Source organism: Neoarius graeffei, chromosome 23 (genome assembly GCF_027579695.1).
Source record: "Neoarius graeffei isolate fNeoGra1 chromosome 23, fNeoGra1.pri, whole genome shotgun sequence".
Lineage (NCBI taxonomy): Eukaryota > Metazoa > Chordata > Actinopteri > Siluriformes > Ariidae > Neoarius > Neoarius graeffei.
Window position 1 is genome coordinate 18,611,737 of NC_083591.1, and position 25,273 is coordinate 18,637,009.

The following is a 25,273-nucleotide window of genomic DNA, read 5'->3' on the forward strand; positions in this document are numbered from 1 at the left end:
TTGGCCTCTAATCGTCTCTTCCATGGTGGATACTGTTTGTTATGTCCCGAGCCCACCTTGTGTCCAAGCATCTCCATGATTACTGTTGCTGTACTGTGTATCAGCTTGTTGGTCTCAGTGATGGTTCTTGTGGAGATTGTCTTCAGAGCAGCATTCACATCTACTAGTAGATCTTCTGAAGGTACTTGGCAACTCAGCTTCGGTATTCGTTGGGGGCTCCAGGTTTCCAGTTGGGTCACGATCTTCCTTCTCAGGTCAGCAGCTCTTGTGTTGAGGCTGTTAGCTGTTGGGGCTTGGTACCCAATCTCTGGTTGTGGGGATGATGACATCTCCCCGCTGACCTGTCTTCCTGGCTCCCCCTTGCCGTAGCATCGTTGTTGTATTTCATTAATCTCTAGTTGTGATAGCAGATTTCGATTATGGATGTTGGAACACTGGGCTAATAGCTGTTTCTTTGTTAGCCTTGATTGTGGGTTTCGAAGTATCCAATGGTCCCACATTCTCTGCATGTATCCCCTCTCTCTGGGATTGCTTGTATAGTAGCATTCCAGCAACTCCGTATTTTCTGTCCTCGTCCATCGATGTCTTGTTCCAGTAGCCCATTTCTCATCAGTTTGCCCTGGTTCCCTAGCAACTGACGCAGACCTTGTTGACCCGGGCGACGTCTGAGCCGGTATGACTCTTTCAGTTATGTTTTCACTCATTCCTGAGGTAGGCTGATATATCATGAGGGGTTTTGCCTAAGGACCCTTACTGGATGATGTTTTGCCCCGACCGGGATTCGAACCCCGATCTCCTGCGTCGTAGTCAGTGAGCATTACCACTGTACTATCCAGCTGATATATATATATATAAATATATATATATAAAATCTTAAAGCATATACGCAGAACCATGGCCTCACTTAGTTTATAAATGCCTTGAGACCTCAAGAAGGCCATAGGAATAGTTTTAAGCATAGAACAATAAATCTAATATAGTAATTTTTACGATTAAAATGATTCATATCGGTAGTGGTCTGAGTGAATGACGTTGGCTTCCGTGATGTCACAGCAGGAAGGCTATCAGTCTCATGGCCATTTCCACTATACTAAAACGCAGAGCTGACTGCAACTCCGAGCCTCCATTTTGAGCTAATTTATTGCCATGCCACGCAGATGTGTTGCTGGCGGGTGCATCATGACAGAAGGTGGATTTATGCTGCACTCATGGTCCAAGAATGTTCAAACTGCAAAGTTTTGGATGCATTTTGCGAGAAATTCACGGATTGGGTGCCTACAAAGTGGTCTCTCCTTTGCTCTGCACAGTTTACTGAGGACTCATATGAAACCTCTGATCTGTTGAGAAGCGTTGGCTATAAGCCTATATTGAAAGAGAGGGTGCAGTACCAACAATTAAAAAAAGAAGACCACAAGAAAAGGAAAGTTCAGTTGCACCAGTTCTCCCAGAGCATGAGCCAAGCAGTAATGGCGGAATACCCAGTATGGAGAATGAGTGGATCAGTCGTCAGACTTCTCTACTGGATACACTTTTTTTTCTTTTCTTCCCCCCCCCGTTGGATATGCTTGCCTCAGCAGCAATATCTCACCCTTATGGGGAAGAAGCGAATAAACGAAGAACTGAAAAATCAGATTACTTCAAAACAATCGGCCACAAGCTCGGCCTTCAAAAGCGAGAACACAGACGGGTAAGACGCGACTCATTTGGTAACGCAACAAAAACACTCGTTGTTTACCTGCATTTAGATTAATACATGTAACTTGTATTGTGTTTAAGTTACCGGTATAAAATTCTTTTAATTTGCTTCAGAATGTGATTGTCTAGTTCATGTGATTATTTAATTAGCCTTTTACATTTTAAATCAGTGAAAATGCATGCATGTACATGTATGTTGCACAAGTTATAACACCTATCCTGTTTTAATGAGAGTCAAAAGAGACTGTCAGTTCAATCCTATCCAATTCTCTAGACAGCTTTGTTCTCTGGCTTTATTTTGTAAGTTGGGGGCCTCCGTGGCCGACGTGTTACTATCGGATTCACTTTCCGACGGTTCAAGCTGATAAGGTTCTGTGTGTATAGCAGTAGCATGTACAGTGGTGCTTGAAAATTTGTGAACCCTTCAGAATTTTCTACCTTTCTGCATAAATATGACCTAAAACATCATCAGATTTTCACACAAGTCCTAAAAGTAGATAAAGAGAACCCAGTTAAACAAATGAGACAAAAATATTATACTTGGTCATTTATTTATTGAGGAACATGATCCAATATAATATCTGTGAGTGGGAAAAGTATGTGAACCTCTAGGATTAGCAGTTAATTTGAAGGTGAAATTAGTGTCCGGTGTTTTCAATCAGTGGGATGACAAATCAGGTGTGAGTGGGCACCCTGTTTTATTTAAAGAACAGGGATCTATCAAAGTCTGATCTTCACAACACACGTTTGTGGAAGTGTATCATGGCACGAACAAAGAACATTTCCGAGGACCTCAGAAAAAGCATTGTTGATGCTCATCAGGCTGGAAAAGGTTACAAAACCATCTCTAAAGAGTTTGGACTCCACCAATCCAGTCAGATTGTGTACAAATGGAGGAAATTCAAGACCATTGTTACCCTCCCCAGGAGTGGTCGACCAACAAAGATCACTCCAAGAGCAAGGCGTGTAATAGTCAGTGAGGCCACAAAGGACCCCAGAGTAACTTCTAAGCAACTGAAGGCCTCTCTCACATTAGCCAATGTTCATGAGTCCACCATCAGGAGAACACTGAACAATGGTGTGCGTGGCAGGGTTGCAAGGAGACAGCCACTGCTCTCCAAAAAGAACATTGCTGCTCGTCTGCAGTTTGCTAAAGATCACGTGGACAAGCCAGAAGCCTATCAGAAAAATGTTTTGTGGACGGATGAGACCAAAATAGAACTTTTGGGTTTAAATGAAAAGCATCATGTTTGGAGAAAGGAAAACACTGCATTCCAGCATAAGAGCTTTATCCCATCTGTGAAACATGCTGGTAGTAGTATCATGGTTTGGGCCCGTTTTGCTGCATCTGGGCCAGGACGGCTTGCCATCATTGATGGAACAATGAATTCTGAATTATACCAGCAAATTCTAAAGGAAAATGTAAGGACATCTGTCCATGAACTGAATCTCAAGAGAAGGTGGGTCATGCAGCAAGACAACGACCCTAAGCACATAAGTCATTCTACCAAAGAATGGTTAAAGAAGAATAAAATTAATGTTTTGGAATAGCCAAGTCAAAGTCCTGACCTGAATCCAATCGAAATGTTGTGGAAGGACCTGAAGCACGCAGTTCATATGAGGAAACCCACCAACACCCCAGAGTTGAAGCTGTTCTGTATGGAGGAATAGGCTAAAATTCCTCCAAGCCGGTGCACAATACTGATCAACAGTTACCGGAAACGTTTAGTTGCAGTTATTGCTGCACAAGGGGGTCACACCAGATACTGAAAGCAAAGGTTCACAAAATTTTGCCACTCACAGATATGTAATATTGGATCCTTTTCCTCAATAAATAAATGACCAAGGATAATATTTTTGTCTCATTTGTTTAACTGGGGTCTGTTTATCTACTTTTAGGACTTGTGTGAAAATTTGATGTTTTAGGTCATATTTATGCAGAAATATAGAAAATTCTAAAGGGTTCACAAACTTTCAAGCACCACTGTACACACACTACTTTCAGGACTATCACAGTCCAATGTATTACAATCTGAGGAATCCAAAGAATCTCCAATAAATCCGAACGAAGAGGCTATTGCAACCACTCTCACTTGCTGAGTCTGGCTTTGGTCCTTAGCACCGGTTACCACTGTGACATCACCCACCCAGGGCTGGCTGGCTCAGCAGGGTAGCTCGAATGCCAACTTTGCAGTCGATTTTAACTCTCAAAAATATATTTTTTTTATTCCCAATTATGCAGCGTACAAGAGTCAAGGATGGAGATATTAGCCACTCAGAAATGTACTTAAAAATAAAAGGTTCTGCGTATATCCTTTAACATTCGCGAGCTCTCAAAAGGATAGTCTGCGCAAGGTGGTGCTGCATTCACGAGCATGCACCAAACGGTCATGCATTCTTTTGAAAAACATGTTTATTCTTATTATTATTTAAAGCTATTTGTCCATCTTTAATGTAAATATTACTCAGTATATTGAAGGAAAAGGAACTTTATTTGTGATTAAAATATAATGATGCTGCATTTTTAGAGACATAGATATATGATTTTACTGCCTTCATGGGAGCTAGTCCTCACTCTATGGGAGCTCAGCTCCCACTGGCTCCCATGTAATTCGAACTATGCCTGTTTTTCCAGTATCAAAGATCACCACCAGTAGCATAGATGACCACTAGCTTATCACCTTTAAACACTTGCCTTTAAGGGCCCGTTTACACAAGGACGCTGTCGGGTAAAACCGACTAAATATTTTATCGGAAGTGCCTTTCGTCTACACGGGGAGGGCGTTTTCGAGGCTGAAAAACGGAAAAATTTGAAAACGCCTTCCAGAGTGGATAAGTTAAAAACAGCCCCCGTTGCATATCCGTCTAAATTATCCAATACGCGAAACTCTGCTCGGATCTGCTCACGTCGGGTACGCGTTTACGTCATAGTAAGAGCATGTGTGGCAGCGGGGGCGTGGTCAAGCGCCGGTCTGTGACAGGAGGGTGGAGTCAGGGAAGGTAAGTGGCAGAATCACTACACCTGATGTCAATTAACGTGTTTGTGTGTCTTCCCAGTGACCGCACCCTATTTAAAGAGGGAGAGCAGAGACGCTCATCCCCAAGCTAGACGCCGGTTGCGTGTGTCTGTTGGTTTAAAAATATTGTTAGACTGAAAAGTGTGGCAATAAAGCCTATTTGTAAACCTGATCTCTGTCCTGCCGTCCTCTGTGCTCCACCCACTCATATAGAACGGCTACAGCATGTCTGATTACATCGATCCAACGGACCTTCAAGCTGCTCTGGCAACCTCACGAGTAGCCATAGCCAGAGTAGTCAAAGTTTTCACGGCGCAGATGTGCAGATCAGACAAGACGGAAGACGTTGCGCATGCGTGCAGACCAGTGGCGGCTGCTGGTTTTTAAAACAGGGGAAGCCCATTTTACGCATTCATTGTAAAACCTGTAGGCCGGATATCAAAGCATAGAAAGGTGTGCCCCATTAGCATAATGAACTAGACAACCCTACCTAGTGGCAGAAAGTATTTTTGCTTGTACATTTCATGTTATAGTCTGGCTTGCCAGGCTAGTGCCTCATATCCTTAATCAAAAATATCAAAACATCCAAAAATCACTGGCTATTCAACGAAGAGCCTTGAACATCATACCCTGATATGCAACACAGAGTCTTTAACACAACACCCAGCTGTGCAACACATCCTTGAACATCTTCTGCAACACAGTCTGGAAATTCATAACCAGGTAGGCTATGCAACACACAGAACCTTGAATATTATACCCAAGTATAACCTATAACACAGAGCCCACCATTCTCTTAACATTACTGAACAATATACACACTTCAGATTCATGAACATGAACACTATTTATACACAAATTCTGCCCTCTGCTCGCTCCTTTTCCAGAAAATGGTCTGTGACCCTGTCATACTAGCTGGTTGTGCTTTCCAGAGACTTCACCAATTTCTGTTAGCAGCTAGCACTGCAGATCCCAATAAGGCTCAAGCTAGCCTACAACCAGATTGAACTACAAATGAAATAAATGAGTGAATTCGCGAATGATCAAACTGATAGAATGGATGAAAGTTAACGGAGCACAACGAGTAATATTTACATTTATTTACAGAGTAATGTACAGAGACATCAATGAGAAGAAACGTTTATATGAAAAGAAAGTCGGACAGCACTTTGGCACATGACTACACTCTCGACATCCGCTGGGGACTGACTGATCATACTTCCGTGTTCCTCGCCGACGCCGAAGTACAGAGCCCGCCCTCCTCATGTCTTTCAAACACTACCTCCAATAATCCTTCATCAGCCCGGCTTCTTGTCCCTCCCACTGTCTCGTTTAGTCCCAGAGAAGCCCGGCTTCCCTGGAAGTGACGATTTTGTCGATTTTAACCAATAACAACTAGCCGAAATTGGCTGTTCAGAGCCCTCTCATAGACTGCAATGGATACCCGGCTGCCAGCCATACAGCCCATTGAAATAAGAAAGGTTACACCCAGTGTCGCCAGATTGGGCGGTTTTAAGTGCATTTTGGCGGGTTTTGAACATATTTTGCCTGGAAAACGTCAGCAGTATCTGGCAACGCTGGTTACAGCCTGGCAGCAAAGGTGATTCTCGTAGCAAACTGCAAGTTCATCAGACATCACTCAAATAAGTTACAGGATAGTTATGAACGTAAATACAATCTTGGGCATATATTGTGTTATGCAAGTTATTGTTTTAATGAGAATTCAACGTCGTAGATGCCGCAGTTTGGGGAGAGAATTTTAGGGGAAGCTCGGCTTCCCTTGTCGTCTCTGAGAAATTGCCCCTGGTGCAGACATAGCAGAGGTCTTTCACAGCACCACCTAGCCGCCTGGCATGCACACCCAATTGAATTCCACACATTTATGCGTCACCGTATAGACGCAGATTTCCTCCTTGAAAACGGTCATTCTAGGCGCAGCCAGGGGCCGGAAGGAATCCTGTTTGGGAACCACAGGATTTCATCTCTGCTTTTTGCGGATGTTGTTGTCCTGTTGGCTTCTTCAAACCAGGACCTTCAGCATGCACTGGGGCGGTTTGCAGTCGAGTGTGAAGCGGCTGGGATGAGAATCAGCACCTCCAAGTCAGAGGCCATGGTTCTCGACCGGAAAAGGGTGGCTTGCCCTCTCCAGGTTGGTGGAGAAATCCTGCCTCAAGTGGAGGAGTTTAAGTATCTCGGGATCTTGTTCACGAGTGAGGGAAGATGGAGCGTGAGATCGACAGGCGGATCGGTGCAGCCTCTGCAGTGATGCGGTCGCTTTACCGGTCCGTCGTGGTGAAGGAGCTGAGCCAAAAGGCGAAGCTCTCAATTTACCGGTCGATCTACGTTCCGACTCTCACCTATGGTCATGAGCTTTGGGTAATGACCGAAAGAACAAGATCGCGGATACAAGCGGCTGAAATGAGTTTCCTTCGCAGGGTGGCTGGGCACTCCCTTAGAGATAGGGTGAGAAGCACAGTCACTCGGGAGGAGCTCGGAGTAGAGCCGCTGCTCCTCCACATCGAGAGGAATCAGCTGAGGTGGCTCGGGCATCTTTTTCGGATGCCTCCTGGACGCCTCCCTGGGGAGGTGTTCCAGGCATGTCCCCCCGGGAAGAGGCCCCGGGGAAGACCCAGGACACGCTGGAGGGACTATGTCTCTCGGCTGGCCTGGGAACACCTCGGTGTTCTTCCCGAGGAGTTGGCCGAGGTGTCTGGGGAAAGGGAATTTTGGGCTTCCATGCTTAGACTGCTGCCTCCGCGACCCGGCCCCGGATAAGCGGAAGAAGACGAGACGAGAAAACGGTCGTGTACACGCGGAAAAAAGTGAGAACAAAAACAGACTTTTGCGTTTTTGTTTCAGACCGTCCCCGTGTAAAGTGGGCCTAAGGCTGAAACATTTGCAGGGTAGAAAATGCAGACCAAAGGTGTCATTTCCACAAGTGAGGTCCATAAGTATTTGGACAGTGGCACACTTTTCCTAATTTTGCCTCTGTACACAGCCACAATGGATTTATAACGAAGCAATCAAGATGTGATTGAAGTGCAGACTTTCAGCTTTTATTCAGGGGGTTTTAAAAATTGTGTGTTAACTGTTTAGGAATTACAGCTTTTTTTTTTTAAAAACAGTTTCTCCATTTTCACAGGTTCAAAAGTAATCAGACAACTGACTGATAAGCAGTTTCATGGCCAAGCGTGGTCTTCGAAGTTGATTACAAGGGTTGAATTTGCATTTGGTAGCTGGAGTTGATGCAGGCAAGTGAAGGAAGCCATCATTAGTTTGAAAAAACATATCAGAGATATAACAGATACTTCAGGAGTAGCTAAATAAACATATACCCTGTCCACACTAGGGATTTTGTACCGATACGATACTACTTTCGTACCGCAACACCTGTCCACACTAGCAACTATACCGGTACTGTAGCGGTATAACTGTATCGGTACGAAACCCACGAATGTATGGGTTTCGTACTGGTACAGTATCGGTACTGTAGCACTTCGCTGTAGTGTGGACAGATGAAGCGGTTCTGTATCGATACAAATATAATGCGCATACGCAAAGTCACATACCTCAATCGATGTCTTCGCTGAATAAAATAGTGAAGAACGGAGATTGGTTTTCTTTGTTTCTTTCTCAACTGCCTCGCACGTTTTATACGATTCGACTGAATAAATGACCACCAGAAATACAGACTGTACATGGACAACAAAAAGCACACATTTCATCCACCATATTCTCGGAAGGAAGTTACTCGGTAACCATGGAAACATTTCGCGCACGCGCATTTCAACTACCGTGAAAGAAAACCGCAAACATTTCTCGCTAGTGTGGACAGATGCACTAAACTGTACCGGTATACTTTGAATCGATACAGTTATACCATTATCGTACTGGTATACATGTGAACGCAGCTATAGTGGTACATTCTTCAAAAGAAGGAATTCACTGTGGAGCTAAGCAACACCAGAAGGCCTGGAAGACCACAGAAAACAACTAAGGAGGATGATTGCTGAATTCCTTCTTGGTGAAGACAAACCCTTTCACAATATCTAGCGAAGTCAAGGACACCCTCAAAGAGGTAGATACATCATTGTCGAAGTCTACAATCAAGAGACCCCTTCATAAATGTAAATACAGAAGGTTTAGCTCAATTGAGGTTTTTCACCTGACGTCACAGGGTCACGTGACACCCCAGTGTCCGCCATTTTGAAGGTCAAGCTACATACTAACGCTGCAGACAGAGGGAGAACCAGCTTGAAAAAAAAAGTGTTACAGACACCGGATCCAGTGTAAATAGCTGCCGGAGCGTGCTCCGGCTTGCTCCCCCTCAAATTAAGCAGCGCGCTCCGGCTTGTTCCCGGAGTGCTCCGGCCGAGGTTCCGGAGCGCGCTCCGGCTTGCTCCCCCTCAAATTAAGCAGCGCACTCCGGCTTGCTCCCCCTCAAATTAAGCAGCGCGCTCTGGCTTGCTCCCGGAGTGCTCCGGCCGAGGTTCCGGAGCGTGCTCCGGCTTGCTCCCCCTCAAATTAAGCAGCGCGCTCCGGCTCCAGTGTAAATAGCTGCCGGATCATAATTACAGTAAACTAGTAAAATACAGTAAAGGAAAAACTTGAGACTGAAAGGTTTTAACAGTCATCCAAATGACTGAACGTAAACGTTGCTACAGTAACATACTAGCTATGTTGTTGACATTAGCTAGTGCTAACAGCTAGCTGCTAGTACACTGCTACAACACAGACACCGACCCTAATAATACAGTTCTTGGTCATTGCCTGGTAACAGCAAATTTATAACGGGCCATGTCTCAACAGACTAAGAAGTTATTTCAATGACATTTAATAACATTTTGTTTATCCTGAGGACCGAAAGTAAATTAAAATGTGAACAAACCTTAGCTGTAATAAGATGGCGACCACCGGCTCCAGGGACGACCCACTGACGTAGGCATGTTACCCAGCCTGACACAAAATATTTGTAGGCATCCAAACTCTTATACGCTTTCAGATCAATACCTGTGTATGGCGATGGGTTTTTAATGACATAGGTATACAGATCATGTGGGCCGAAGTCAGGTAAAGACGAGGGCTTCGTGTACTTCCGTACGTCAGTGAACAATCCTGGTGGAAGCAGGTAAACGTCGTTCTCCAAGCCTGCTAACCTCAATTTTTGCAAATACCTCTCCCTCTGCTCGCCCTGTAAATGCCCTACGTCGCTGGATAGTGAAGGTGTTTTCTGCATCTCGCTCCTTTTTCTTTTATGTTTTTCGTTTGTCACCTTCCTCGCAATCAAACTGATTCGAGCCGTGCCGTCCAAAATGGCAGGCTCACATGACTTGGTCACGTGGGTGAAAAACCTCAATATGCAAACCACTGGTAACACTCAAAAACAGAAAGGCCAGATAAGACCTGGTTTGAAAGCCTGCCCAATTCTGGAACAAGATTTTTTGGACATATGAAACCAGGATTAACTTGTACCAAAGATGGGTACAAAAAGTATGGAGAAAGGAAAGGAAGGGCTCATATCTGTTAAACATAGTAGAGACAGTGTTATGGCATAGGCAGTGTTGTAGTCGAGTCATTATACCTCAAGTCCCCAGTGTTCAAGTCCGGGTCATTAAAGAAAATTTCGAGTCAAGTCCACGATTGATCCGAGTCGAGTCCGAGAACAAGACTTCAACTGCACCATTTGACAGTGGCTGTTGCTGCCTTTATGTGAAAACGTCTCTGCTACTGTGTTGGATTAACATTACTGCTTGACTGCCCCATTTTAGTTAATAGGCTACAGATAAAAAGCTTGTTCATTGCTCAGCAAGCCCCACCCACTATCAACAGGGCAAATAACATGAGAGGGAGCTAGCAGGCATGCAAACTGGTCAGGGGTGAAAAAGGTGAGAAGGGCGCACGGACACACGGCACGTGCGCAAAAGTACATTTCGTAGTCTACGTTACAAAAAAATTTGCAACCAGTATTAAGCAGGCAACATTCAACATCACTCATCACTTCCCTTTCAACTGTTGTGTGTACTAACTAGGTTTTATCTGGACAGGATGTTGTGTAATATACCATACCACATATACCATACGGTCAATTTGAAGATCGAGATGGTGATTTTGAATTAAAGAACAGGCGTGTACAATAGGCATTACATATTGGATTTTTTTTTTTTAATAAAAAACTATAAGTTCATCTCGGCCTAAAAAATTTGGGCAGACGCTCCCGCGCGGCACATGCCAGCAATTCCCCCCGTCCCCCTATGAAATGAGCAACAAGTAGGAGAATTATACACGGTATCATACCTAAAATTTTATCAGAAATATAGATACGATACTATGATTCTCCCCAACATACTACATTAGATAAGCTAACCTCATTTATAAAAGATACACACATATGACGTATATGTGATATATATGATGTATATTCATACATTGTTACTTTATGGAAATCTTCAGTAGGTTTGGTCTTTTTATGACAGCCTGTTGTAGACCTAAATATAATGCACATGAAATGACACTCCTCACCTCAACATGACCTTTACAATCATTTAAGCCACCATGGGCAATGCTGAAACCACTGCTGCAAACAGTACATCGTGCGAAACTGTCATTATTGTTGACCCTTATCAGGCAGGGAGATTATCAGGCAGGGAGATTATCAGGCAGCGATATTATCAGGCAGGGAGATCATTAGACAGGGAGATTATCAGGCAGGGATATTATTAGACAGGGATATTAGTAGACAGGGAGATTATCAGGCAGGGAGATTATCAGGCAGGGAGATTATTAGACGGAGATTATCAGACAGGGAGATTATCAGGCAGGGATATTATCAGGCAGGGATATTATCAGGCAGGGAGATTATTAGACAGGGAGATTATTAGGCAGGGAGATTATCAGGCAGGGAGATTATCAGGCAGGGAGATTATTAGACAGGGAGATTATCAGACAGGGATATTATCAGGCAGGGAGATTATTAGGCAGGGAGATTCTTTTGTGTAATCTGGGTCCGGTTTCACCAAAGTAGTTTAGACTGGTCTATGGGTTAAGATTGGTCTTAAGTTTCTTTATAGACCAGTCTAATGCAAGTAAGACAGTTTCACAAAAGTTAAGACTAATTTTTTAAGTCTAATTTTAGGCTTAAAAAGTAAGACACCCTCCCCCCAGTCTAATATGGGTTTAAGGGCTATAAAATTTAATTAAAAAAAAAAAAAAGTCAAGCCATAAGTGCCATCAATGTCAATAACTACAAGAAAGCTTGAAATGTTCAGGCAGTGAAGTACATTGCAAGTATGTAATACACAAATTTAGGCTATTATAATCTAACTATAAAGTATTCAGTAAAGAACAAACAGTGTAATTCCAGCTTATTCATTTTATTACTTATAAATATATATAAATAATATAAATATCAATTCATTTATGCATATAATTACATCACCACTCATCACTTATCTCTCTCATACACTCTCACACACACAACACACACTACTACATCACTCCTCCATCTGCGTGAGTCTCTTCAATTTAAGTTGCAGTCTTTCCTTTTGGTAGGCTCTTCGTGTAGTGTCACATCTGCGCAGGTACTGGGTGATGACAACTCCGAGGGTGAAGGAGCCTCAGCTTCAACGTTGCTAGCAACGTTGCTAAGGGAGTTGCTGCTGGGTCTGGCGAAGCCGGTTACTCCGCTCTCCTTTCCTCCTTTCACTCCCCAGAATAAGGGCGACTCGTCGCCATAAATGTTGATGACCATTTCGGTGGTTACTTTTAGTTTCTTCAAACCCCCTCCTCCAGTGGGGGTGTTTTTAGACACGGCAGCAACATCTCTTCTCGCAGATGGATTAACGCTATTCACAGACGACGTTATTTTTTCCCACACTTCATGTTTTTTCTTATTGCTACATTCTTCGCTGAATTTGCTTAATAAAACGTCTTTGTAGGAATTAAATTCCTCTAATATAGCCAGATTTTCCGAGTGGCTAAACGGCACTGAACGACCACTGTCCACCATTTTTTTGTTTTGAAAAGAGTCTTAAAATACCCACAATCCTTTGCAGCATAGTACAACTTAAGATAGTCGGAGTCTTAACTGCTTTGTGCAACAGTATTTGTTAGACGTCTATGCTAAGCCCGACTATACCCGCTGTCTAAGTTAAAGTCATAGTCTAACTTGGTGAAACCGGCTGCTGGTCTGAAGTGGGTTTTGTATTTTGGTTTTTTGGGGCGTGCGCTCTCTCTGCCATGCCGATCCTGTAGGCCGCACTGACTCAGCTGAAAACTGCGGTCCTCGAGAAAAGAGAAGCCTGCCCACACTGAAGGCTGATTGGCTTATTTTGCTGAGTAACCCAATCAGGATGCTCTTTGTCTCGCACACTCCGTCATATCCGCTCTCTCGCGCGCTCCGTCGTATGCGCGAGGCAGGCAGACATTAATGTTTCGATTGGGAATTTTTTTTTTTTTTAAATCGCGAGTCTGATTGTGTGGCGCTGCGCAACACACTGGTCTATGTATGGGAAACCCTGCATTGCTTGCGCTCTACAGCCAGAGCAAGCTAGAACAAGCGGTTGTCATGGGGATTTGAAAAGACGCTTGGTGCTTATTTTTAGGAGAAAAACACCATCGGCTTTCTAGCTCTCGAAAAAAAAAACTATTTGAAAACCATCCATTGTGAAGAGGGAATTTCTCTATACCACGCCACTGAGCTGATCATGTGTTTGTTTTCATATCTCTCATATCTGGCGACAGTAAGCTATAGCAGCTGGTATTTACATCTGTAGCCGTCTTATGGAGCAAGCTAACGTTATGTCTTAAACTTGATTTCAGCACGTATGTTAAAACATATTAGACATAGTTACATTTATGTACACATTTCTGGCGCTGTAAAAGACTTGCCTCAACACGTAACAGCAACAAAATCCAACGACTTTTCCAGTTATTCACCCCCGAGCGCGCTGGAAACTGTTCCATTGGTATGGTCAGATCCAGTCGCGAGATGAGGTTGCCAGCTCTCTCTATAAAAAGGTGACTTTGCGGTCTGAATATGTGGAATATTCGTAAGCGAGGACTGGCAACCAGCAGTGGTTTGCGCACCAGCTTGATCAGAACTCCAATGGAAAAGAAGCGCGTGTTACTGTTTATCTCGATTGGCTGTAAACCTTGTAAGTGAAATGTTTGGCAACAATAACGTTGTAGCCTGCCTACCCCCCCCAAAAAAAAAAAAAAAAAAAAAAAAAAACTCTTCGGATCTAGACGATTCACACAAGTGACCTATTTTGGGACCAAAACGGCGAATTTCGCCGAAAGGTGAGGAGTTTGCATGTGTGGGAGCTAGTTCATCGCTCAGCAAGCCCCACTATCAACAGAGCAATGAACATAGCGGGTCACTTACTTCTCTGGGTGTACTCTTGCCAAATGACGATTGAAGTTCAAGGTTGTTACTTTCGTCTCCTCGATAGTTCTTCTACATATGGAACACATAGTGCAGTGCATTTTTTCCCCACTGCATGAGAAATGTCTATAAGCAAAGCGAACAATCCTGGGGGCGTTCTCTACAGGCATTTTAGTGCCATTAACATTAGTTTGTTCCTGAACATGGCGTATGAACAGGTGAATGTACATTCTCTTGCACAAAATTAGTATAAAAATTAATGTAGATATCAATATTTTATGGCAAATTATTATGGTATGTTACAAAAAAATAAATAAATAAATAAATAAATAAATAAATCAGTCCTTGACTCCAATTTATGAGTTCGAATCCAAGTCATCAGTGCTCAAGTCCAAGTCAAGTCATGGGCATGTATGGCTGCAAATGGAACTGGGTCACTGATGTTTATTGATGTGGCTGCTGACAGATGACCCAAAACACAATGAAAGCAACCCAAGCGCTCCAAAAGGCAAAGAAATATCCTTAAATGGCCGAGTCAGTCACCTTACCTCAACCCAATTGAGCATGCTTTTCACTTACTGAAGACAAAACTGAAAAGGTAGAAAAACCTACAAGCAAACAGCAACTGAAGGCAGCTGCAATAATTTAACATTATTCAGCAGCCTATAAAATAGCACTTGATCCAGCATATCCTATTATTTAGCATTTTACTCTTAAATGATATAAAATTTAAAGAAACCACAAGATACTAAATGTACAGTAGGTAATGAAAGTGTGTGTGTAATATGTAGGATATCCCATCATGCTTTTCACTTGATTTATCATCAAGTTGTCCAATTAATAAAATTATGCCAATGTTTTTGTTAATTCAATGTGCTCGACTGTAAATAAAGCAGACATCACTTATCTGCTACACTTACTGCTCATGTTAAATTAAGCATTCTTAATTTTATCTATTAGAAAAATCTGGTCTTTAAATGTAAGCAATGTTTAAGATTAATTAAGATTCTGATGGGAGTCTGTAGTCCTGTGTACAATTTTGGTATTAGGGCAATTCCATGTAAATGTCAACCTCACCATGCAAAAATAAAGCAACATGTAATACATCAAAACCACTCCCAGAGATATCACCTAGGCCTGTATTTTACAGATGTGAATAAGTTGAACCAATTTGTAACCAACCTAATATGTCACTGTCAGTCTTTCTTTCTTATAATGTAAACCCCAAGCTAAAATCAACTTTGATCATGTACAATTCTATATTATTGCCACAAGCCACAGAAATGTATGCTAAAATCCACAAAACAGCAAAACAATAGCCATCCTAAATATTATTTAAGAACTTTGATAGTTTTAGCTGATATTTAGAGTTTTTCAAAGGGTTATGGTGGTTAAATTGCTGATTTTCTAAACATATGCCATGTCTATTTCAGACGCGTCACATCCATAACGTTATTTCGTCACATCCATAACGCTGACTTTTCCTTCCGAAACTCTGCATGAAATACAAAATATTTTAAACAAAGATTTTTTAATATTCACCTTGGACCCCTCTATCAAATGGATATCTCCATTTCGACATTAGGTTTACAATTTCACAGTGTTTGATAAAAACGTACAGTCACCCAAGAAAAGTGATACTTTTTCTGTCACATCCATAACGCATCTTTTATTGGCATTTTCTGGCATGCCCTAGATGTACTATGGGAATTGTTCTTGTTCTATCACTTCTCCAGTATGGTACAGCCTTAAAATATGCAACACCTGTTTAAATACTGGGAGACAGTAAAACATGCACTGGGTCATTTGTTGCCATTTTGAGTTCAAGTGTCACGTCCATAACGCTGGAATTGCTCATTAACGCCTTCCTACCTGCATTTATGTGTCCAGTAGATTCAACAGATTCAGAGATAGAGGGTCTGTAATAAGTGTCATTTGTAAAAATTTCTATATGCAATTAACTTTTAAGGTCTAATTTTAAAAAATGTTCTATGTACCAAGATAAACATAAGATAGACGTTTGAAAAGACAGTTGAGGAAACAGAAGAACATGTCCTAAATATTCAAATTGGGGATTTTTCTTTTTAAACAAACAGACAAGTCAAAAAAAAAATATCCAAACAGCGAAATTCAGACAGCTTTGAAGCTGGAAAAGGCAGAAATACAAAACAAACCCAAATCAGTAATACCATATGATGATTAATAATGAGTCACATCACTGGCTATGATCAATTCATCATGGAGTCCACCTACAAGTCCAATCTAGCCGAAAACAGGGGTTTGGAAATACGAGTTCAAGAGCCAAGTATGTGCTTGTAATGCTCATTTAATGTCAAAGTCACTGCAAGCCCCAGCACCTTGCTGATGTAAAAGCTGGGAAGTGAGCTCTCATGTTCACTTGAGTGACTTTATGATGAAATGTAGCAGAAAGTCTTCAGTAAGAGCAAAGCAGATAGAAAGAGAGATGCAATACAAGTGCTGAATGCATCTCCAGTCCCCTCTTTTCCTCCCCATCTGCTATCTTCCATCCACCTACTCTCTTCTCCTGTCCTTTGTCATCTCTCTCCACCCTTCTCTACATACTTCTCAGTTTGGCTTGCTTCCTCTCTGCCCAACACACACTCTCTCTCTCTCTCTCTCTCTCAGATAATAGGGAGGAGGCCTGAGCTCAATCCAAGTCTCATTACAGCAGACAGCCCACACAGCATGGACCGAGTTACCTGTGGCTGCCTCCTGCTCGTTGCTACGCTTATTTTTTTCCCCTCAACTCACATCCTACGTTATTTTCAGTCTTTTCATATACATTACCAGTTTATCCCTTTTGTGATGATGGCGTTACAGCACTACCAACTTCGAACAAATAACCAACTCCACAAGATGTAAACATTTTGATGTTATCCTAATTTTAATTACTTGTAACTTGTTAAGCACTAAATAAATAAACAAACAAACAAACTAAAAGGACACGCTGAACACCCGAAAGGCTACCAAAACTTCATTAGATATTCTTCATGCATATTTACAAGAGAAAAACATGCCAACGAACATAAACCTGGAAAAAAAGAGGCACATCCGAGACGTAAAACTTCCATGCTAGCGAGCAACTGACAGTTTGTTCACAAAAATGGCAGCAAGGTTTGCTTCATTAAAAGTTGAAGATTTAAAGAGAAAGATGTGCTGAACACCCAAAAGGCTACAAAAACTTCACTGGATATTCTTCACACATACGTATTTACAAGAGAAAAACATACCAACAGACATCAAAAAACTGGAAAAGAGACCAATAGCAGAAATATAAAGTTCTACTTGGAGGTGAGGAAAACTGATGGAGACTTTTACAAGAGGACTTCACTCAGCAAAGCCCTTTTATTTTGAACAACTGCAATGGAACTACGACCAAAAGTAACTCTGGACTTGAACTGTCTACCTGTATATAGCTTGTAAACAAGTTGGGTTGTTCAGGCTGTTTAGACTTGTACCATTTTTATTGTTAGAACTTTGACTTTGTACATCCACATTGGATTGACAGAACATTGAATTATATTCGATCAGAATCATCATCATTCAATATTGGTAAGTTACCCCCCTAATCTTAACTTTTTTTTTAAATCTATAATTGATCCATCAAATATGTATAATAATAATAATGGCTTTTTTGTGGTATATCAGATATATTCCATTCAGCTCCTCATCTTCAACTCATTCAATATCATGCTAGCTGAACAGAATACATCTGATATACCATGAAAAAAGCCAGCCAATATTATTTAAATAATCAATACATATAATAAATTATCTAGATAAAGATATCAAATATGGGCGGCACGGTGGTGTAGTGGTTAGCGCTGTCGCCTCACAGCAAGAAGGTCCTGGGTTCGAGCCCCGGGGCCGGCGAGGGCCTTTCCGTGTGGAGTTTGCATGTTCTCCCCGTGTCCGCATGGGTTTCCTCCGGGTGCTCCGGTTTCCCCCACAGTCCAAAGACATGCAGGTTAGGTTAACTGGTGACTCTAAATTGACCATAGGTGTGAATGTGAGTGTGAATGGTTGTCTGTGTCTATGTGTCGGCCCTGTGATGACCTGGCGACTTGTCCAGGGTGTACCCCGCCTTTCGCCCGTAGTCAGCTGGGATAGGCTCCAGCTTGCCTGCGACCCTGTAGAAGGATAAAGCGGCTAGAGATAATGAGATGAGATATCAAATATTTAAATAATATTGGCTGGCACCGAGTGGTATATCGGATACATTTCATTTAGCTAGCATGATACTGAACGAGTCGAAGACGAGTAGCTGAATGGAATATCTCCGATATACCATGCAAAAAGCCAGGCAATATTGCTATTAATAATAATAATAATAATAATAATAATAATAATAAATAAATAAATACACATTCCTTTCGGGTGTTCAGTGTGTCTTTCCCGTTCAGAATTCTCTCAAAAATCTTCCGTATATAACGAAGCAAACCTGGCGGCTATGTTTGTTTACAAATTGTCACAGTCGCTCCACTTGCTAGCACAGAAGTTTTACGTCTCTGATGTGTGACATCATGTTGTCTTGACAACCATGCAATATTGTAAACCATAATTAACGCTCATTTTCCATTGGGTAGCGTGACGTAATACACGTAGGATGCGACATGCTAACAATATCGCATGCTATCAAACCAAATGAATGAAACCCGCAAGAAGGGAATAGAACACATTTTTATTCCATCAAGAGTGTCTTGTATGTATAATAATTAATGATAGGTATGTTAGGTGATAAGATTTTATGAACCATAAATGTGCTGATAATCTGTAATACAAATGCTGTGATGATTAATGCACGCAATATTATGCAATTATGAACATTTTAAAATGTCATTACTATCTATACGTTCCATTTGGATGAAGCGCTCTGGGAAAATTGCATTTTGGGGTAATATTTGTGCACTTCTAGAGGAAAAAAAAAAAAAAAAGATAATCTGTCCCATTCATAATGCTACATGACAGATTTGGGAGGCATTTTAAATCTAATTGCGCATATCCTGCTCAGTTAAGATAATCCAATCATTCTGTTTAGACTTTCCAGAATTCTAGCGAGATAAAAATCATGCTGGACAGAATTGCTGTCAGTAACAGTGATTTAAAAAAAAAAGGATTATGAAGTTGTAAGATGAAAATCTAATATCAGCACATATCCAGGTGAAAGCCTTACACTGTGCGTGCCCTTCCACACTCCGCTAGCTCACTTTGCTCGTGTAATTTAGTTGCCCAGGGAAACAGGGAATTATTTTCCCCACAGGAGCAACTCTACCTCAATCGGAGAGGAAAATGACATTAAGCCTGCAGTGGCTTGTAATGACAGATAGCAGGCAAGGAGAGAGTGATGCACCATCACCCCTCGTTCCTCTCTTCCTCTGGGTTTTATTCACAGTGTTTTGCAGATGGGCCCTGAAGTGTGTGGTGACACAAATCCAATTACACCATGCTGACGTTCTTGTTCTGACGTTTGTGGAAAAAGAAAAAAAAAAAAGACCACCGACTGTGGCATTTGCATCTTCATCAATCAGTCTCTAGCCCAGGCGCTAGAAATACCAACACCCCCCATATCATACCCTAATGTCTGGCCTGGCATTTAGCCAGTAAAGCAGCACTGACTCTGACAATCCCAAATACCAGACAGGGTTCTGGAGTTCTATGAAATAAAACAGCATTTCTATGGAGTAGTTTTGGTTGAAAAATCTTTAACGTATATTAAGTAGTTGCAAATGGTCTTTTAGGATGTTTTCACATATGTAGTGCTGATTCCATTTGAATTCAACCTTCACTACAGTTGATGTGATGCACAAAATTATTTCAACTATCCATCCATCCAGCCATACCACTTATCCGTCAGGGTCGCAGGCAGTGGTAATCGCAAACTCTGGTGGACCCCAGGAAAAGACGGCTCAAATCACTGCCTCAGTCATAAGACTATGCTTGGAAGCCTGCTAAAAAATTTATTTGCCTGTTACACAAGGCGTCTTGCTTGCCAGCGTTTCACCTGCCTCCTGATGGTACCTTCAAAACATGGCTTGATCATAAAAACAGCCAAGGCAAATATATAACTAACAGCATGTTCAATTGTTAGCACATCGTGAGTTCTAATTGCGGTCATGTCATACCAAAGACCATCATAAAAATGCCATCTGCCAAGCCACGCCGTAATACAAATGTGAGTAGGGAGTCAAACTCTCATGGTTACCAGATGATCAACCTCCCTACTCCAACCTCAACTCTGTACAGTCTCAGCATTTAAGTCTAGGCTGAAAACATATCTGTTTAGTCAAGCCTTTTGTTAATGGTGTTTATGAGGTAAAGGAGTAGATCTGGAGGGTCCTCAGACATAGAGTGTTTTGGTAAACTGGGATGTATGGATGCTGTCAGTCCCCACTCGCTTGCTCACTCGAGTTTGTTGACGGTGCAGTGGCTGGCTGCTTTATGTCCCGGGGCTCCCTCATGCCTGTGTTACCTTCTGGCTCTCTCCTTTTAGTTATGCTGTCATAGTTAGTTGCCGGAGTCCCTGCTTGTACTCGGTGCAATATGTATACTGTTCCTACTTATTCAGGTGACATTGGGCATACCTAACCACCTGTGTTTTCTTTCTCTCCCCCCCCCCCCAAATCTGTCCCTCTGAGTTACATGGAGTCAACAGGAAATCTTTTGGTGGAGACGGTGGGGACCTCGACTGGCTATCGTAGCCTGCAGGGAATCGGCCGTCAGACATTCTGTCGCATGTCCCAGACCCGGTGAAATGTAACTGAATTGTCTTGGCCAGGCCTAAGGGTCCCATCTGCATCTCATCATTGCTGAGGAGTGTGCTCCCATCACCCAATCAAGCATCCAGCCAGAGCAGGTCATGATATATTTTTTACCATATTAACATGCCATTGTGCGTCATGCCTGATGTAAAGACTCTCGTCTCTGCGAGCCTACCACACAGATTTAATACTTGTCATTTTTAGGGCATACCTAACAACGTGTTTTCTTTCTCTCTCTCTCCCCCCCCCATCTGTCCCTCTGAGTTACATGTTGATCCTGGGATTGAGATGCTGGCCTCTTCTGCCCCTCGGACCTGCTTGATCCATCCTGGTGCCCTGTGTCTGGTCGGAGTTTTATCGCCCCACTCCTGTGAAGGACGGCCCCATGAGGACAGTTGAGGGTTATACCTGTTAAAACTGTTAATATTATAGTCAGGCTGTCTGTTGTTGCCCAAATGAGGATGGGTTCCCTTTTGAGTCTGGTTCCTCTCGAGGTTTCTTCCTCATGTCGTCTGAGGGAGTTTTTCCTTGCCACCGTCGCCACAGGCTTGCTCATTGGGGATAGATTAGGGATAAAATTAGCTCATGTTTTAAGTCGTTCAAATTCTGTAAAGCTGCTTTGCGACAGTGTTTATTGTTAAAAGCGCTGTACAAATAAACTTGATTTGATTTGATTTGTAATAGGCGAGAGGCTGAGAGGTACTGAAATGGAAATCGTCGCTGCCCGATGTGCCTTGTGGCATAGGAAAGACTTTGATTTGTGTAAAATTGTTAGAATTTTCTCTCAGCCAAGACACTGATTTTGCTAACGCTAGAGCAGAGGTGGAAAGTAACTAAGCACATTTACTTGAGTACTGTACTTACAGTAAGTACACTTTATCTGTATACTATACTTAAGTTGTTTTTTTTTTGGGGGGGGGGACTTATGACCTCGTTATTTGTCACTATGAAGCAGCTTTGAAAGTGGATGCTTTTTTCTTTTCTAAAACATGATTGGCTTTTTCGCAGGGGACACTGAGGCAACCTAGCAGTAATCACTAGGGTCACGTCACATCTACAGACTGTATAAAATCAAGTTCAATGATTTCTCAGCAGTGTTATTTGAACACAATCAGTTAATAGCAGAATGGAAGGAGGCAGTTCTTCTGGGGAATGCACGTACCCATGGCCCATGTTTCAGTTTTCTGAAAGGATTAAAGATTAATTTCGTTTTAAATGTTTGCTTTGTTTGCCGAAAACGAACCACATCAGAGCCTACAAAAACTCGCCGTCCAACCTGAGGAAGCATATTGAGGTATGTAAAGTTTTTATTCCAAGAGAAAGCTTGCAGTGAAGTTGTCGGTGCTTTTAGAGCTAGCGATAACATTGCAAACGTAGCTATGCAGTCTGGTTAGTCAAATGATTTTCTATGGATTTGCCCACCAAGTTGCCATAGCTTTGTCCACAGCTAAAGTTAACACATAGGTAGTTAACTTTGACACTGTCAGTTAGCATGTAAAAACGGAGTTATGCTAACATGAGTAATGTTATATTTCTGAAAGTACTTCAGATAAGTTGTTTTAGCATTTTTATTTTCTGAACAAGTTGCATTTACAGCTATTCCATTGTCTTCCTGATTAACATACACATACATGCACACACTGCCAGAACAACTGTCTCAGAAAACTACCATGCTGCTTTATGGGGGGGGGATAGGAGTGTTAAAATTAATTTAAAAAAAGGGGGGGGCGAGGGGGGGGGGGGGGGGGGGGGCGCTATTTTTTTTTTGTTAATTCAGTTGCATTTCATTTGGTAACATTCTACCAGGCATTTATTCTACTGGTCTTACAAGCTAGTCAGGAAATCCAGTAGGTTGCTTCAGAGGCATTACAACAATGCACTGACAGAAAATGTACTTTTAATACTTAAGTATTTTTTAAAAGCAAAATACTTCAGTACTTCAGCTTAAGTAAAACTTTGACTGCACAACTTTCACTTGTATTGGAGTAACATTTGATCAGTGGTATCTGTACTTTGACTTAAGTAATGACACTGGGTACTCTGTCCACCTCTGTACTAAAGCTAACACTCACCATGACTTCTTGTCCTCTAAACGGGTCTTTTTGCCTCTGTGGACGATGTGCCAAGATGTTGGCTCATCGAGATAAAATTTAAATCAGAAAATATACGTTTGTTGTTTTGGTTTAACTGTGGTTAAGCCTGCTGCCCTTCCTGAAACCACGGTTCAGGTTCTAGCTGCAAGTATATTTTTTGCGAGAGGGCTTTTAGATGCTTAGCGGGAATAGAAAAGTTGAAAAGTGGAAGGCAAACATTTACAAGGTCTTACACAACCAAAGCAACTTTATACAAAATGAGAATTTCAAGAAATAGATGGCAAAGAAATCACAACAATTCACAGGTTCGAAGGCTAAAAGTTTTTGTATTTAGTTTCATTGCGCCTACGGTTACACCTCCGATCCTCCATGAGAGCTTTAGATGCATTTATAGTTGTCATTGCAAAACGTGCCCACTGGGGACCCTTCCCCCCAAATTATTTTGGCTTTATTTTTTTGCTGTCTCTCCTGATGGCATGCCCCTTTCAGCGGAGAAGCTGAAGACAATCACAGCTGACTTTGGGCAAGAGGTGGAGTACACCCTGGACAGGTTGACAACCTACTGCAGGGCTAACACAGAGAAAAACAATCAACATTCATATTCACACCTCTGGGCTTGCCTTGAGAATGCCTTGGAAATATGAATTAGTATAATTTATTACAGTTTTAAGTCATAGTTGATTGAAAGCAGGCTTGGTTTGTTATGCAACAATTGCATCAATCCACAACCAAATTCCAGCTACTTTAATTAAATGCATTTTTGTTGAACATAAATCAAGGTGGTTAGTCAAGTCCGCTGATTTGCTTTGTGAATATCGCAGCTTAAAGTCTGAAAATAGAGACCTCGATATACAGAACATCAACTATACAGTTGCTTAAACTAACCCCAGGCTAGAAGCCTTAAGTTACAATACAACAGAAATATGAAATGCTGACCAGTGGATTAGTACCAGCCAACATCTGAAATTAAATTCAGTAAAATTACCGAGTGATTCTATGCTCAGAAAACATAATCTTCCTGGTTAAAATAGTCTTTTTCATACAATTGAATTTGCATATAGGAGCAGAACTGTGAGTGGGAGGCAATCAGGATTATAGAAACAAAAGGGCAACATATTAATATATTCATCCTTTACGCTTGTCCCTACTGACGGTATACACTGTGCCTTGCAGCACTGAACTTGAACACCTCCTTGAACTTTTGACTTTTTCCACAATTTGTAGTATTACAACCTGGAAATGAAAGATTACATTTGGATTATGTGACGAATCTACACAAAATAGCACATAATCGTGGAAAATTAATGTAGTTTGCAAAATTATTTCCAAATAAATAGCATAAAAAGTTGTGATTACATAAATATTCGTGTCCATTGCTCTGACACCCTTAATGTATTATATCAGTATACAGTATATTTTATATTCATACACAAGTCAGTTGTAAGTCTTAGAATATAGTATCATACATACAGGACACTTTCAATAGAATAAAAACACGCATTCTATTCCCTTCTAGCAGGTTCCATTCATTTGGTTTGATAGCATGCAATATTGCATCGCTTATCCTACATGCATTACATCCCTCTACCCAGTGGAGAAGGAGTGTTGAATATGGTTTATGATATTACATGGTTGTCAAGACATGCCACACACTGGAGCTGATGCGGATATCCAATGAGAAAGTTTTCTGCTGCGCATGCACAATCATTTCTGTGTTCATCGGGAAAGAGAAAGATGTGTTGAACACCCAAAAAGCTACCAAGCCTTCCTTAGATATTTTTCACACACATTTACAAGCAGTGGTGAACCGTTACCATCAGACCTGGGACTTCAGCTCAGCCAAACCTTAGCCAGACACCAAAAAAGCAAAAGGGCAAAGGATTTTGCAAGGGATTAGCAGTAGGCTGCCAGGTAGCTCCGTTGTGTGTAGTTGTCGATGTTGATTTTAAAAGTAACTATGTAATTTACTTAGGGAAATGAATATTTAAAGCAGATACACAGAACCATGGCCTCATTTTGGTTTATCGGTCTTGAGACCTCAAGAATGGCACAGGAATAGTTTTAAGCGTCAACAATTGTTACACACTGATGTAGCAGTGTAACATCTATGACAAAAGTCACAGGGCTCGTTTAAGTCTAGGGGTATTTTATTGTAAAATAATAACAGAACAAACCAAGGGAGAACCAACAAAGAATTAAAGTATATACCAAGGGAAAACCAACCACAAAGGAGAAATAAGCAGGCATCAGATAGGCGTGGAGCCAGCCCCCGAGGAGAGAGAGCGTGTTCAGGCTCCCACCCTAGTA

General features: G+C 41.8%; 1 protein-coding gene across 1 annotated transcript in view; it reads right to left on the bottom strand.

The window, feature by feature from the left end:
- Positions 1-25,273, bottom strand: part of LOC132871269 (syntaxin-1A-like) — a 422,244-nt gene that overhangs the window by 361,954 nt on the left and 35,017 nt on the right. The gene's annotated exons all lie outside the window — the stretch shown is intronic.